The sequence below is a fragment of the Jaculus jaculus genome, chromosome 5, assembly GCF_020740685.1.
Source record: "Jaculus jaculus isolate mJacJac1 chromosome 5, mJacJac1.mat.Y.cur, whole genome shotgun sequence".
Lineage (NCBI taxonomy): Eukaryota > Metazoa > Chordata > Mammalia > Rodentia > Dipodidae > Jaculus > Jaculus jaculus.
The window spans coordinates 142806531-142823638 of NC_059106.1; the positions used below are offsets into that span (position 1 = coordinate 142806531).

General features: G+C 36.0%; 1 pseudogene; it reads left to right on the plus strand.

The window, feature by feature from the left end:
* Positions 1-7958: 7958 nt before the first annotated feature.
* Positions 7959-17108, plus strand: part of LOC101612450 — a 51815-nt pseudogene continuing 42665 nt past the window's right edge.

Below are 17108 nucleotides of genomic sequence, written 5' to 3' on the forward strand. Positions count from 1 at the left end.
GCTAAAAAGTTAAATAGAAATAATAGTAGAATTAAAATACACATATATAAAATCAGTATCATGATTGAATAGAAATGATATTTCTATAAAAAATCTACCAATATACATGTCTATTTTATAAACAAAGAGATAAGGGATGATATATGTTTATGATATAAATATATAAATAGACTGGGACTACAGAGTGAGTTCCAAGTCATTAAAGGGTTAAAGTGAGACCTTATCTCAAAAAAAGTTTAGAAGAAGAAAAGAGAAATCAGGGGTATATTTTATGCCTTCAGAAGCAATGATCATAGTTTAAAGGCATTAAAAATTACCTCTTGAAGCATGTGTGTGCTAATTAGTTTTTAGACCAATTTTTCTGATCTTCAATAAAATTTAAAATATATGTTAGTTTTTCATCATTTAAAAAACATGCAGTGTGAGAATGAGAGACAGGAAAGTGTGTTCTCAGCATCTGTGCAGTGCTAGTATGTTGTGAATATTCAACAAATATTAAGTGACATTGAAATATGAATTGATGGATAATGATAATGAATCACTTTAGGGAATTATCCTGCCAAAATGTTTTGGAAGATCTATGAAATGTTTGACAAATCCAAGAGATGCTAAGTTTGCCTTCACTGAAATTTATTTATTTGTTTGAGGGAGGGGAGACCAGTTCTTATTTTTCGTCTGGCTCATTATGTCCTTCTATTAGAGAGTAATTCATGTTCAAATCATATTACTTTAACTTTTGTTAAGCAATTGATTTCTTAGTGGTTATATAATTGGAAAACAGAACATCTAAGAAAATTGTCCGTTTTTAAGTACAGAAATAAAATTGATTAAGTGGAAACCTAATTATCATAATAGAATTGACCCAGAGGTGGAAAATGAGTACCAAGGGAAGACAGAAATATTACCTTTAGAGTTTATTCGTAACAGTATTATCTTAGCAATATCTCCCCCCCAAAAAAATATAGTTTATAAAATATTTAGCCTCTATTTCTTTTAATTACATTGAAATAAACAGATAACATCTTTTTCTAATAACCCATATGATTTTTAACATAGTTACTTAGATATTATCTCACTTTAAATACCAAGTCATATTAGCCCATCTGAAGCTTTTATAACATCTGCCACATTACCCTCTGACTATCATGATGGTTACATAAATCTTCTCACAATGTCTGTAGTATGAAAGGTGTTAAGCTAGTTGAATTTCTTGAAGTTAAAATTACAAAAACAAGTTGAAGGACAAAGCAATAACTTCACATTAGGATATAGGGCCCTCTAGTAACTAGTTAAAGAACAAAGCAGGCAGATGTCCAGTAGGAACATGAGCACCGTCAACTACTGGGTCATGTTTGCACCATTTTCTGATCAATACTTCTGAATTTACTTAATCCCTTGTTTTGGAAGATTCATTGTGTTCCCATTGTTCTGTTCAACTTAAAGGATGGTAGAAGATAAGAGCTACAACTATGCGTATTAAAAGTTGTACTGTTGTGAAAGACAGATTCCCTTCATCCTAACTCATAATCTTCAAGAAAGTGACTTGGAACCAATTCAGATTGTGTTCAATCAGTTCCCAATAAACGTAGGCCAGTATATTGAGATGCCATTGCATGGACATAAGTGCTAGGTACATATTTACTATAACTATTGGAGGCCAGTAAGGAATGGGAATAATTCAGTGGCTCATTGTTAGTGGGAAGATGCAGGCAGAGTCTACTATATTATGTAAAGGAAGTTTACTTAAAGCCTTCTTTCCAACTAATCTCATATTTAATAATTTTAGTTTTTTCCATGTAAAATCAAGTTTCCTAAGGCATTTCAAAGGACAGATGAGTGTATAATAAATGAATGACCTTTAAAATAGCCATAACATGGGAAACTATGAACATAATTGCCAGTGAATTGGCAAGCTAAAGCATGATAGGCAGATTTTGGAATACAAACCAAGACATGAAGAAGGAGCAAAGCACAGCAAAGTACGTATGTATCCTTTCCTTCCTTGCTGCCTTCCTTTCTTTCTTTTTTCCTTCTGGTAGTTTTTCCTAGAGGACAGCCACAAGCCATAGTCACAGTGGCAATGGTGTAATAATGATTCCAATGACAATAGTAAGAGATACTACACTGGATTATTGGCTAAAGAAAATAAGGCTAAGAGGAGAGAAAGAAGGGAACATCAGAAGAGAAGCATCTGGAGGAGATGAGTTCCAGAAACTTCAACTTAGGCACAGCCCAAGTCTCTGAACACTCAGATATATCTTGGATAGGACTTTCCAATACAAGCAGATTACAACTGTGACTTAAGGAACTGAGTGGAGACATGAGGTACTTCCACAACTCTCTGGTTTTCACTTCAGTCTGTGTTAATTGTCCTCTAAAATGAAGCATCAACAATTTTTGAAAAAAATAGAGCAGAATCAAGATTTTCCACAATATAATATTCAGCATGTCCAGTACACAGTCCAATAATATTCACATAGAAATTTCCAATAAAATATGATACAATCTCAAAGTAAAAGACTCTAAATTGGCAAGAGCAATGACATTAGCAGATGTTTGAATTATTAGATAAGTAGTTTTAAAAAACCATTATATAGAAAGGCTACTGATTTTTGTGCATTGATGTGGTATTTCTATATGATGAAAACAAGTCAGAACCAGATCCAACAATAAGCCTGTTCTCCATTCACAAGCTACCACCAATCATGGGCTACAAGAGGGCTTACACCAATTAAACTCTCTCTAAAAACAAAATGGTTGCACCATTTATCTGGTGCTAACTTTACTCTCCATTGGAGAATCTGCTTGTATTTATCACAGAGAAGCAGCTCCTAAGGAGAGAACCACCCCATCATACCACAAAAGGAACCCAGCTGAAACTAAGAATAATGGGAGAAACTAGCAAATGTGCTGTTTTCTTGGTGAACCTGGTAACAGCACAAGGGTGAATGAGATCAAAACAGAGAACAATTAACTCTACCAAATCAGATATCCAAAGACCCAGAGGCTCCCAACACCTCATCACTGAAATTAAAATATTCACTAGCTAGGTCAAAGTCTCAATTGCAAATGGAAACAAATATCCAGAAGAGGCCAGTAAATTTGAGAATATATTAATGGAAAAATCCAGTCTGTGAAAAATATTCCATTAAGGTAAGTACTTAGTGAAAGTATAATTTAAAAGAAAGTTTATTGTGGAAACATATTATACAGCATCTTAAACAAATGATAGCTAAAGCTAACTCTTCACTCTAGTAATGTGATCATGGAAAAGGGGCAGCATCATTCCTATGGATTTCTTTCAAACAAATGAATAACAGTGTTAACAAGAGAAAACATAAGACAAAAAAAGCAAAATTGAGATGTAATCTAAAAAGCAATCCAGTATTCTTCAAATATATCAAAATTCAGCCTGAGTCTATGGTGCAATATACATAAATCACTACATTATGCCCCTGGACCCCATAGACAAATGACCATCTCATAATGCAAACTGCATTCAATCCAACTCCAAATGTCCCCATAAGATTGACCAACAATAAGACTATCCTAGGGCTGAAAGGATGGATTAGTAATTAAGGCATTTGCCTGAAAAGCCAAAGGACCAAGGTTCGATTCCCCAGGGTCCACATTAGCCAGATACACAAGGGGGTGTACACATCTGGAGTTTGTTTGCAGTGGCTGGAGGCCCTGGTATGCCTTTGCTCTCCCTCTCTCTGTGTCCCTTTTCTCTGTCAAATAAATAAATAATTTTTTGAAAACAAGACTATACCAAAGTTCCAAGTCTCATCTGAGATTTAAGACTCTTATCTATAACTCCTGTAAAATGAAAACAAGTTACATGCATCCATCATATGACAGATTAAACATTTCCATTGATAAAAGGCATAACAAGAAAAGACTAGACCAATACAAATCAATAGCTATAAGGTAAACATCAAACATCTGCAATATAAATATGACATCCATAACCAGCAACAGCAGTCTCTGGACTTTCTATTTCACCCCTCTAGTTGGACTGAGTATCCTGGGGAAACTTTCATCCTAAGCCAGTAGCACACCTTGGTACCTGTTGTATAGTCCAGGCATAGTGTATAGCCAAAACATTTTCAGTTCTACACTTTATATCGTTCCATACATGGCCTTACTTGGTCTTCAAACAGGGACTCCAACAACCCTGTTTCACATGCCACATCTCAGCAGAGTCCTAGTAACATGTGCACTTCATGACCCATTTATCTGCATTTTTCATGCTTTCAAAATCAGCATTAGATGTGTGGCATAGCCAAATTGTTAATCCAAGGGGGATAAACCTTGACTTTGAAGAGAAGCATTTGCCTTCAGAATTCTCACTCTAAGTCATCTCTTTTCAAAATAATTTGCATTCTGACTCATTGAACCTTTGTGGGTAGATTTTATCCTCAGGCACCTTTTACATTGTCCCAATGCAAAACAGTTGGCCCAAACTTAGTGGTGGTAATCAGCATTGTAGTTTCAGTAACATAAAACCAGTCTCGGTGCCTATAACTTTAATCTTGCTTGTATTTTTCTATGATAAACTATATATCCTTTATATCTTCTGTTACACACCTTCCACCAAGCACACCAGTCTATTACTTTTAAATTCAACTTTAGTAAAATTCTCTGGGCATGGGCAGAAGAAAGCACCCAGTCTTTATGCCAGTAGCCAAGTTCCAAAGGAAATACACTGCTATCTCTTCTTTCCCTTTGAAAGTTCATAAACCAAGCCTTCATAAACCCTATTCCATCTGCACCTAGCATTTTCAAATTCTAACCAGAATAGCCCATAAAGTTTGGATTACCACACTGTTAGACTTCTCTAACCCAAGGCGCCAGGTCCCTCCACATTCCTCTAACACTTACATTGCAAAAGACCAAAATCCACATGGTCATATTCAACACAGCAAGGACCTTACCTCTGGTATCAAAATTAGTTACAGTGAACTCCACATTGATGCACACACACCACACCAAATGCGAGTTTATAGAAGGAAAAGGATTTATTTCAGGCTTACAAACTCCAGGGCAACACTAGCAATGACAGAAGAAGCTGGCTCACTTCCACGGATCCAAGCAAAGAGACATGACCAAACAGCCAAAAAATATCAACAGTAACAAACTCAACTGCCACAGCTTCAGTGGCTCTCCACACACTTTAGGGATGGACTCAAAACTCTCCCAAAACAAATGTCTTGGGGCTGGATTTCAAGATCCACCTCAAGTGACATACTTCTCTAGTAAGGCTCTGCCCATTGTAGACTCAAGATTCAAGTCTGAGTCTATGAGTCCACTACATAGGTCTTGTTTAAATAATTTGGCTTGCCAAAAATTAAAAACTTAGAAAAAACTAAAGTTTACTAAAAAATTATGTCAAATAATAAGTATAAATCAACATTAATTTAACTGGGAGTAGTGACACATATCTGTGATTCACACCCACTATGTAGATATATAAAGAAAAAATTCAACTTTGACTTACATCTACCACTCCATATAAAATTTAGCACCAAGGAATTTCTAATTTTTAAGTATTAAAATAATCTTAAATGAAGTAATAAAGTCTTGGGGCTTTAGAGAAAAGCCAAGTCCTTATTTTTTTAAGTGTCTGGATCATTCTATGAAAAAAAAGGAATAAATGAAGCCATCAAAATTAAAACATGAACTTCCTAAATGGGGATCAGATGTCCATTTATGTAACAGGGAACACACAGGCCTGTTTCAGGCTTTCTTCATAACTGTTTCCTACTTTTGCAAAATGAGTTTGAGACCTAGTTGCAAACATACAGTTTGATAATGGTACAAAAGAAACTTTTCCTCATTATTGTTGCTATTCTTTGCTTATCACTAAGAGGAACCACTTGTTCTGTGTATTCTTATATATTGCACGCATGACATTTTACTTTTTCTTTTGTATTGTGCATAGTGTGTATAGTATGGTAAGGTGTATGTGGTATATGCACATGTGTGTTTAGATATCCATGTCTCTACACATACACACAACACACTCATGTGGAGGCCAGAGTGAAATGTCAGGTGTCCTCCTCTGTCATTCATCCATGTATTTCCTTGAGACAGAATCTCAACCCAGATGTAAAGTTCCCATGAGCCTCAGCAATTCTCTCACCTCTGTTCCCCTCAGGCATATATTACCACATAAGCTGTTCATATGAGTGTTGAAGAATCTGATTCAGATGGTCTCTGGCCACTTTGGGTCATCTCACACATGGATTGTGTCATCTTTCTAAGATGACTAGTCAGAAAGGACACTTTCTACCTTGTATATAAGATATTCTGACCAAGGATAAGCCAAATGGAATCATTTTCTACAAAACACAAGACATTTGAAGGACACACAAAGATGATTTTCATTCTTTTTGTTTGGCTGCAAACCATGGCTAATGCTCATGCCTTGTGCAAAGGAAAGCTCAAATGTGAGTTACAGAAATCATTTTCAGAAAGTTATACATGCTGATATCCTCACTAGAAAGTCTAGAAATATGGTGTGAGCTGATTTCAGAATGGCCAAAGCTAACAGCAAGATAAAAACCTGAACTAGATCTCTACACAGCTGACTTGAAAGAAAATAATGTAACAAATGGCAATATTTAAATGAAATGTCCCCATTACATCTCTTGACACCTTAATGGTATTTTTCAATTGTTTGGCCCAATAGCAATTCACAAAGATTTTGTTCAAGCAAGTTTTCACATCCTCTTAATCCATGTGGATATGTGTACAATTCTTCAATTCCCATTTTGCTCTCTCTTTATGTTAAAACATCAGTACAGAGGAATTTCTATTGTCAAATAAACATAATTTAAACGTCACCAAAATTTCTGAGAATTTTCTAAAGCTCCTCCATCCCTGTTTAAAAGCATTACAATTCTTTTTTTTTTTTCTTAACAGCAAACCTATTTCACATTGAAATGGTTCCAATTAGATATGAAACTGCAAAGCCATGAATTTTGAGAGGGTGCTGAACTTGCCAAAACAATTTCTTGTTTGACTTGATAACTTGGATTACACACTCCCACTGCATATTTAAAAGCTTTTGCTATAAAGGTTTCTTATAACAAAAGGGAGATGAAAAGATACTGTAATTATTCACAGAACATATTCAAGACATCATTGCTGATGAAATATGATACCTATGACATTCTGTACTGTAAATAAGGTAGAAATTCAAAAGAGTGCTATTAGCTACAGATCACCCATTTCTATTAATGCATAAAACAATAGCTTTTTCTCAGGCTCTTCTACCCTTCAGACTAAAGCACAGTAAAATCGAAACTCTTGGGGAATAAACTTTAAGTTGCAAGTAGATCTCAACTTTTTATACTTTTTACCTCAGGAAAATATTCTTCCCTCATGGAAAATAAGGAGTAGCCTGATTCATCCTGTGGGTCTGGGTTTAGAGACTAGGCTGGTAACAGCAGAATTCTTCAGTCTGCAAACTGTTCTGTAAGTTTCTTGTGAGTACTGTCGAGTACAAATGCTTCTCATTGCATGTAGTGTGTGCAAAGCCAGATAAACCCTAGACTGGAGCGTGAACTCAAAAGTGTGAAGGAAGCATGCACAGTCCTAAGTGTAGTTCGCAAGCAGCTAAAAGGGTTCTCTTCTTGAATTTATTCTGAGAAGCCATCATTGAGACTGCAGGAAAATGCATTCCAGTAACAAAAGAAATGTTGGTAGATGGACAAACCTATAATTAGAAGAGTTTCACAGCTTATCCTGTGTTTTTCTTCCAAAGAATCTAACTTTGCCACTGGCAATCATTTTTAAAAAAGGAATTATACACACATTGCCTCTCTTAGTTTAATAATGTACCTAAGCTGCCAGTGTAATTATTAAAGCTTTCAAAAGTGGCCTAAGTAGCTTTCTTCAGTTGTTTCCCAGATTTTATCACAACGAAACTGGGGTTTCACAAAAGTGGGAGAATGACGGTAAGATAACCCCCATGCCATGTCTCCTATACCATCAGAACTTGCTGCTACATGATTTTTCCAACAATAAGGAATGACCTCATCAGACTTAGAAAAAGCTGTGATCATGTTAGCCACTTGCTGAAAGCACAGAGAACTGCTCCAGATAAAATTTCCAAGAGTATATTAAAACAAAACTGCCAACACAGCCAAATTTCTTACACACTTGGAAAGCTTGCAAAATGGCAGGCCAACGTTAATACATGGATGGAGGAGAGTACAATGTAAGTAGAAGCTGCTGTTTAAATGTCAAGGTTTTAAAATCACTGGACTGTTTATGCAAGTACCAGATATACTTTTTGTGATCACATGATGAGTTTCAACAAACCTTCAGGTTATTTTTAAATCAAAAAATGAAGATTGGGGCTGAATAGATGGCTCAGTATAAGCCTAATAACCTGGATTTGATTCCTCAATACATGTCAGGACAGATGCACGAGGTGTTGCATGCATCTGGAGTTTTTGTGCAGCAACTGGAGGCCCCATGTGCCCATTCTCTCTGGCTGTTTCTCTTCTATCTATCTATCTATCTATCTATCTATCTATCTATCTATCTCTGATTGCAAATAAATAAATTTTAAAAAGTGGAGATCCACAAGATGAATCACATGTCTGGAGTATGATTGCAGTGGCTGGAGGCCATGGCATACCAATTCATTCACCCCTAACCCAATTTAAAAAATACAAAAACGAAATATAGATCACAATTTGCTAAGCATTTCAATTTTATTTTCTTCCAAAAATTGAAGAAATAATTTTCTTATAAAGTCTGTGCTTCTCAGAAAATCTCACATCTTAGAAAAATACTTTCAAACATTCACCCAAACTGAGAAACATAGCATGGACATGTAAAGTCATGTCATGAAACTCACTGCCAACATCAACAAGTAATTTGCAGGTTGTTCAACATCTTTCTCTTTTGTTCTATGCTCTGAATTTACATAAAATCAGTTCTGTTTCCTCCTTTCATTTCTTTTGCTTTTTATTCTTTTAGTTTACTCTTATTGGTTCTGGTTGTACATAGTATGCAAACAACACAAGTTGGTACCATCCTTTCCCTCATCCCTGACACTTGTCTAAAGGAACCTTCCTCATTGGGAATGTAGGTCATTTCCATGGGGATTGCAGGTCATGCATTGTGGGAACGGCAGTCAATTTTGGGGAAGAGGCAATGTCTCTGTGCATAATGCCCCAACTTGGGGCTCTAACATTATTTTCACCTCCTCTTCTGCAAAATTCCCTGAGCCATATTGGGTGCATTTTAAGTCTACTGCAGTGATGGGCTCTTAGGAACCTCTTGGTCTCTGCTTTGGTAGGTGTTGAGTGTTCTCAGTGTCTATCTCCTTTATACTTGTGCTGATACAGGTTCACTGAGAAAGCAACACACTTGCTCATTATCCCAATTCCTCTGTGATTTCAGCTGGGGCTGGGGTGAAGTGTCATGGGTTGTGTATCTCCTTACCTCCTGCTTCCATCTGAAAACGAGCAAGAGATTCTCCAACAGAGAGTGAATTCAGCACAGGTTAAAATGGGATAACCATTACTAGCTTAGAGAGAATTTAATGCATATAGATCCTCTTATAGCCCAAGATTAGTGGGAACTTGATATTAGAAAACAAACTCATTTGGGCTGGAGAGATGGGTTAGCAGTTAAGCGCTTGCCTGTGAAGCCTAAGGACCCCAGTTCGAGGCTCAATTCCCCAGGACCCACTTAGCCAGATGCACAAGGGGGCGCAGGCATCTGGAATTTGTCTGCAGTGGCTGGAAGCCCTAGCGCACCCATTCTCTCTCTCTATCTCTCTCTGCCTCTTTCTCTGTCTATCATTCTCAAATAAATAAATAAAAATAAACCAAAAAATTTTTTAAAAAAAGAAAACAAACTCATTATCTGGATATGATGTTGTCTTATTTTCTAGTTCCAAATATGAGTTCTCTTCCACTGAGTGGATCCAAAAGCAGTTGGTTACCTACCATGGCTGTGTGCCACTATTGCAGTTGTGTGAGCATCACTTCAGGTTGTTTTGCTTCTGAGTAGCTTAGACCTCAAGTTTCTCGATCAGATGTTAGCCACTTTCCACACCTTCCAGCACTAGATGGGCTAACAGTCTGGAGACTGGCTTTCTTCCAGATTCCAGCAGGTCTCTCCATGTTCTGTGCCAACAGCATATGGTGTCTTGAGCAGTAGGGTCTTACCATTAACCTCTGGTGGGTAATCAAGTGCTTTGACAAAAGTCTGTCTTGTTTTGAGAGACTTTATACGTCTCTCTGATCAACAACTCACTGTGTTCTGGTACAACTTACTCTTTTAAATAACCTTGTAGCTCAAAGTTATTGCTCAGTTACCCCCTTACAATATGAGTGCCCCATTCCTCGTGTTTATAACCTAGTTACCACTTAAGATGTAAACATAAACTTTCTGTGTTTTATTTACCTCCATATCCCCTGTGTGTAATACTGTTTTGTCTTTGTATGTATATATGAATTGCCCAACAGACCAAAGGCTCCATGAAACTAAGCAGATGCCATTTGAGTAGTTAAGAGTGTCCTTCAAGAGGTGGTCTTTGCCAAGTCAAAAAAGCATCAACATGGCATACATATTGATACTGCTGTTAGAAGGAAATTTACTGGACTGAGATATAAGGACTGAACTTTAGGGAAATTACCTATTGGGAAATTTATGGAAATTACCTTCAACTAAAGGTTTGTATCTTCACTTAGTAAATATTTCTATACGATTAACAAGATTTCAAAAATATTTTCACTACTAGAAGGCAAATACTGGTGTGAAAAAGGAGAATCTGCAAATTAACAACAATATAGATCAAGAAAAAGGATATGTATAGACAAAAGAAAAAGTACTATGACCTATGGATGAATGTTCTTTATGTCTTGGAACAAAATGAGGCTATTTTATAAAGTGGTCTTTACTTCACAGATTTGGAATATTGGATTTTCTGCAAAATATATAAATAAAACAATGAAGATTGTTCTAATTAAGAATACATTTACTAAATGAAATGTCATATTGTGCAAAATTGATACCATTTCAACCAAGATTATTGAAATTACAAATAATTTCCCATAAAATAAACAATAATCTGGAAACTTAAACATCTGTTTTCTAATCTGCAGCCTTCACTCAATAGTTGTCAAAATTGTAGCATCTTTTAATCACTGGTCCTTGTTACCTTCACATTATACAGCTATTATATCAGCTCATCTGTCTGCTCCTATCTAGTCTGGAAATTCTCTAGTATTTTAGGAGAACATATTTCTCCTCAAAAATGAAGATTAAATAATAATTATTATTGGGCCTATTTTGGAATAGAGTATGATAATTTTATGGTCTAGTATGATTAACAGTTATGCTTAGGATTATACTTTTTTATTTAGAAAAGCTATTCTTACTTGGATTATCAAAAAATTTTTGAAGAATTTTCTGAAAGTAGATAATGGAAATAAAAGATAGGAGAAATGTGTCTGCTTGGGGAATCAGCAATTTTTATGAATGTGTGTGTGTGTGTGTGTGTTGTGTCTTATGTAATATGTGAGTTTTGTGTGTTCTTTTGTTAGCTTACTTTCTTATTTTGTTTTCTGCCTTTTATGCTGTTTAGCATTTCTAACTTTCAGAATGCTCCAAATGCTAAAAGAACCACATTTATAGGAAAAGATTTTTAGGAACATTATTGCCAATCTCGATTTGAAGCTGGAGTTACAATATCTCCATAGAGCCTATTTTAATGAGGTTTCCAGCTTTAATAAAAAAGTGTGGTTACTTAACTGAAGTGACCCGCCAAAATTTTCTTAAGTTCCTTCATGGTTATGCCGACTATTAAAAATATTGAATAATGGATTGAAAAAAGAGCATAAACTTTCATCTGTAAAACTAAGCAGTGGCTTTGACCATACAGATAAAGGATAAATGCTCTCAGGGCTTTTGTAGCAATAACAATCATTTCTGATTAATTATCATTTACTGCAGGAATAATTTGTAGCAGTTAACATTTTACAAAATTGAAATTTATTTCAGAGTTTTGATTAAAACTATTTCAGGCTCTGCAAATAAAAGGACTCTACTAGAAAAATGATAAAGATTTTAAAGTTGCTAAAACAAACTAGCTTTTGTTCTTGAAGACTGAAAAAAATACGAAAGTATATTTGTTTCCAGATGGAAGATAATTAACACAAAAAACCTGCTTTATCCATAAATGTGGTTCCTTTTAAAAATGTCAATAAGTTCACCAAGATATATGCATTTCTTTAAAACAAATTAAAGCAAAACTGATACTGGAGAAAGATTAAATAAGTCAGAAGTATTTATTTTACTCCTTTTACTCCAAACAATACAAAGCTATTCTTTTTTTTTTTTTTTTTTTGTACAGGGCATTTGTTAAGATGAGAATCAAGCTATTGACAAAATTATGTGACAATCTGAATAATTATGTTTCATGTGTATGAGGTTGGTTATGAATGATTAAATTGTTATTCAAAGTTAGAATGTCTACATGTTAGAAAAGCCAGTCATTATGGAGTGAAAGAGATTGTTTTAGGAAGCAAAAATATTTCTAAATTTCAGAGTTAGACTGTCAGTGTCAGTGGGCCTTAGACCAAGAATCGTTATTTACCTTTAAGCATTAATGATAGGAGATAAATGAAAGAATTCACATAAACATGACAGTATAAGTCACCGCTAAGTATGGTGTAACTTAAATTATTTCTGTTCAAGTGCATTTAAAGTGTCAATTAATTGCCTCCATTTCAAATGCACACCTTTCCCCAATTATCAAATTAAAATTTGCACTGAATCAATGAGCACAATGATAGTTTAATTATATTAAACCACATGAAATAAACAGTGAGGAAGTGTTTGTGCAGATGGCCACCTGAGTCTGTCACCTCCAGGCATAGCCAATGACAAGGATCATTCTCTTGGTAAATAAAATTGCTTTATTTTCCTGTCACTGAAGCATCCTTACTTTTAAAAGATAGGAGAATGGGTTGAGAAAGAAAGATTTAAGGGAATTACAGAAGGAGAAATTGCAGACACAGATGTACTTTTTTTTCTAAGGGCACCAGGTGTTTTAAATGCCACCAGAAGGGTGCTCCAGGCAATTCCATGCTGTCCAAGATAGCTTGGCATAGATTATCTGAAAGCTTTTGTGTCTTTTCAGCTTTTGATTAAAGGCCAGTGTCAGGACTCCTCTGGGCTTTTGCTTGGTACAGTAAAGCCGAGGGATTTTTTTTTTTAAAGCCACTGCCAAAAAGATGCCAGTTAGGATAATTACATTTCAATTTAAATTGGTAATTTTATGAAAATTTAAACCAGAATATGTGCCACCCAAATCTCCTTACTTTTATTCCTCCTCAACATGTGAACACACACCCCTCTTGTTTTGGGGGAGACAATGACAGCAGGCTTCCAGAACCTTCCCATGACCCAGAGATGTGTGCCAGGAATTAAACAGATGAGAGAAAATTGAACAGAGCCTGTTTTCTCTGTCCAAATTTATTTTCTAGCCTGGATTTATCACTAGTGTACATTGGAACCATCCCAGGGCATCCTAGCTTCTAGTATCATTTTTCCCGTGGATGCCAGCAAGAGACGCTTTGGACCATAACTGTAGTATTTAAGACATTGTTTTCCATTCACAGTCAAGCTTTGTATTTGTTAACAGGATGTAGAAAAGGAATCCAACCTACTTAGAGTCTCTCACCCTCTTGGTGAAAGGAAAGGGACGCAAGTGGCCAGATGAACCCTGAATTTTCTGTCTGCCACTTTCTTTTTCCAGGACACATACGCAAGCTTGGCAGCACCAACAAAGTGGAAGTAATGTTCCTTTGTTTAGAAGGCAGTGTGTACGAACATTTACATAATAAAATACACACACAAATAACAGATGGTGAAGAGCCACTCATTTCGCCACATGTTGTAAGCACAATATCGTTCCTTGATGATCTCATTTCTCTTACTTTTCCCTACAGATGTCTACCAGTTATTTAACCTCGGGGGTTACTCAGATGGTGAAAGGTTTGAAGACAGCCACAAATCTGCTTGCAGAATGCTCCTCGTCCATCAGGTGCAAATGCCCTTTCTGGATGGAGTTATCAATCCACAATAGTGCTTTCTTCTGTCTAAATAACTAAATGTAAATTCCATTTTTCATGGCATTTGTTGGGCAAGTATTATCTATAAAAGAAAGCCATGAACACTGGCAATATAATGACTTTTAAAGGAGTATTTTCCTTCTAACCTTTTGTTCCAAAGAGAAAGTGGCTTATTAATTCTTTCAGTTGTTAAATGAATAGCCTTCTTTCAGAAATGCTGGGAAGGCATCTTTTCTTATAAGCTTTTAAAAAATATTTTTAAAATATTTTTATTTATTTGTGAGAGAAACGGAGAGTTGGGGGAAGGGAATGGGTGCAACAGGGGCTCAAGCCACTGGAAATGAACTCCAAACACATGCACCATCTTGTGCATCTGGCTTATGTGGGTTCTGGGGAATCAAACCTGGAACCTTAGGTTTTTCAGGCAAGGACCTTAACTGCTAAACCATCTCTCAAGCCCAGAAAGTCCTTTTTAAACAAGTAAATGCCACCCAAATTCTCAGTGCTCACATGCCCAATCTGTTATTACAGCTAAGACTGAATTGAAGGATCAATAAAATATTGTGTAATAGAGGGTAAACAGTGAATCATAATTTTAAGCAAAAATTCTAAGTAAAAGAAAAAAATGGTATTATTATTTAAATCTAAGAAAGTTTCATGTTTAACAACTACATTTTATACAGAAAAGTAAAGAATAAAGGTTTGATATTGACAGTAAATATATGCTAACATATGTGGAAATTAGAAGAAAACTCAGTAGCAGAGGCCAGTAAGCTAGAAAAGAGAGAAAGGAAGGGAGGGGATACTTAATAGGATGGTATTGTATATATGTAAATAGAAGAATAGATTAATGGGGGTGAAAAGGCCCAAGTGAGGTCAGGGGAAGAGATTGAGTAAAGGAAAGGTGGAAGGAGGGCTAATCAAAATCTAAGAGGATACAAATAAATCATATGGAAACCTACTTTTTTGGACAATAGAACACTCAGGAGCTATAGATTGTTGCTAGAAAGTTTTTAGTATCAAGGATGGAATACCTACCAGTGAGTTGTTGGCCAGGGCAGTCCCTAATGCCCCCAAACATTATAGACCATTGCTGAGGCCCTTGGTTTCCCACCAGGAATAGATGGTAAGACCCTATTGCTGAAGACTCCACATACTTGGGCTGCAAAGCCACTGAGAAATCCTACTGGAACTGAGCTGATAACCTCCTCCATGTAGACCAGCTTACAGAAAGCTAGAAGAAGCCATTCTACATGCAGTTCAATGGGAGAAGGAGAAAATATACCAGTGAAGATACTCAACAGTGGACACTGCAAGCCTTATATTTGGCCACCCAGGCCAAATGAGCCAACTGGTGTAATCGTGGCATGTCTGTAATGGTGGAAACCAACTGCCCTCTAATTGGACTGGAGGCCCACTGCATGGGAGGGAATACATCCCTGATACTGAAAACTTAAAACAGGGGTAGTCATGACCCCTAGGGGTGTAATGTCTGCTGCTGTCTGGCTGAAGGTATATACTATGCTTATCAAACTGCCCAGTAAGCACTTCTCTTAATGTTCATACCTATATATTAATGCTACTCTCACTTATGGTAGAGAATATTCTCTTTTCAGATGGCAGTGACCTTGGCATGACTCAGATGGCATCTTGGTGCTAGAAAGAAGGGACCGGAGTGCTCAGTACTGCAATATCTCTATCACAACTTCCAAGGTTCAGAGTCTATTGCGGAAGAGGTGGTGGAAAGTATGTAAGAGCCAAAGGAAGGGCAGGACTCCTTACAACATGCTCCCCCAGACACAAAATGGCCTGGATATCCATGACCTCACAGTGCCTAGTAGTCAAGACCATCATAACAGGAGGAAAAGATCATGACCTCAAAATAAAACTGAGACTGATTGAGATGGGGAAAATGGAGTTTCAAAGGGGAAAGTGAGGGGAGGGAGGGTATTTCCATTGGATATTTTTTTATAATCATGGAAGTTGTTAATAAAAAAATTTTGAAAGAAAAAATTTTAAAACATAAAATATTCTCAGAAATATAGAAATCAACAGTAAAATTTGTTCAGAAAGGCCTACTCTGAGTACTATTATCTTTCATAAATATATGGAAAATAACATTCAGAAATAGGTTTAGTTATTGACTGAAATGTACATAGAAACCTTTAAAAGGAGTACAATAATTTTTGAATGACAGGAAAAAAGCTCATTTAGCCATATTCTTGAGAGAAAATTAAAACATATCATGGAATGAATAGATCATAGATAGATAGATGATAGATAGATAGATAGATAGATAGATAGATAGATAGATAAACAGATAGATAGATAGAATTGGTAGATAGCCCTTCTATAAACAAAAGAAAGACTAGAGATTGCAGACTTACTAGACAATGGCCAGAGAATTAAAGAGATAAGGAATGATTAGATTGTAAGTTGATAGGACAAGATTAATAAGGACTTTGGGCAAAGACAATAAAATGTGTGGGAGAAATGAAATGATTGTGAAATCAAATAAATAGGAATAAACATTGATAATATGATAGTATTCATTAGTAATCACTAAATTTGAAAGCATTACAATTCCCAAGAATACACTGCACAGTTATAAGTTTACAGCTCTTAGAGTAGGTAATAGAAAACTGCATTTCTGAAGATAGGCATCCAGTTAAATCATTACACATAGTAACCCCATGGTAACTTTTTACATGGTAACTAGCAGAAGACCTTTGTCCTAAGCAGTGTCTTTCTCATCCTCTGTACTCTTTCTCTGTATAGTTCCATGTCCTTTATTTTCCACACTACTGCATTCCCATTCTTCCTTGTTCCTTGGTATAGCCAATAATTGGGATAAATCAGCCATGGAAGACTATTCCCTTAGGTTTGCACCTAAGTTAGACTTCAAGTCATGTTAGGCTTCATAGATAGAAAGAGGAAATCCTGGACTGTGAACCTGATGTGTCACATCCTAGACAAACTTTCACCTGTCAGCCTCATGGC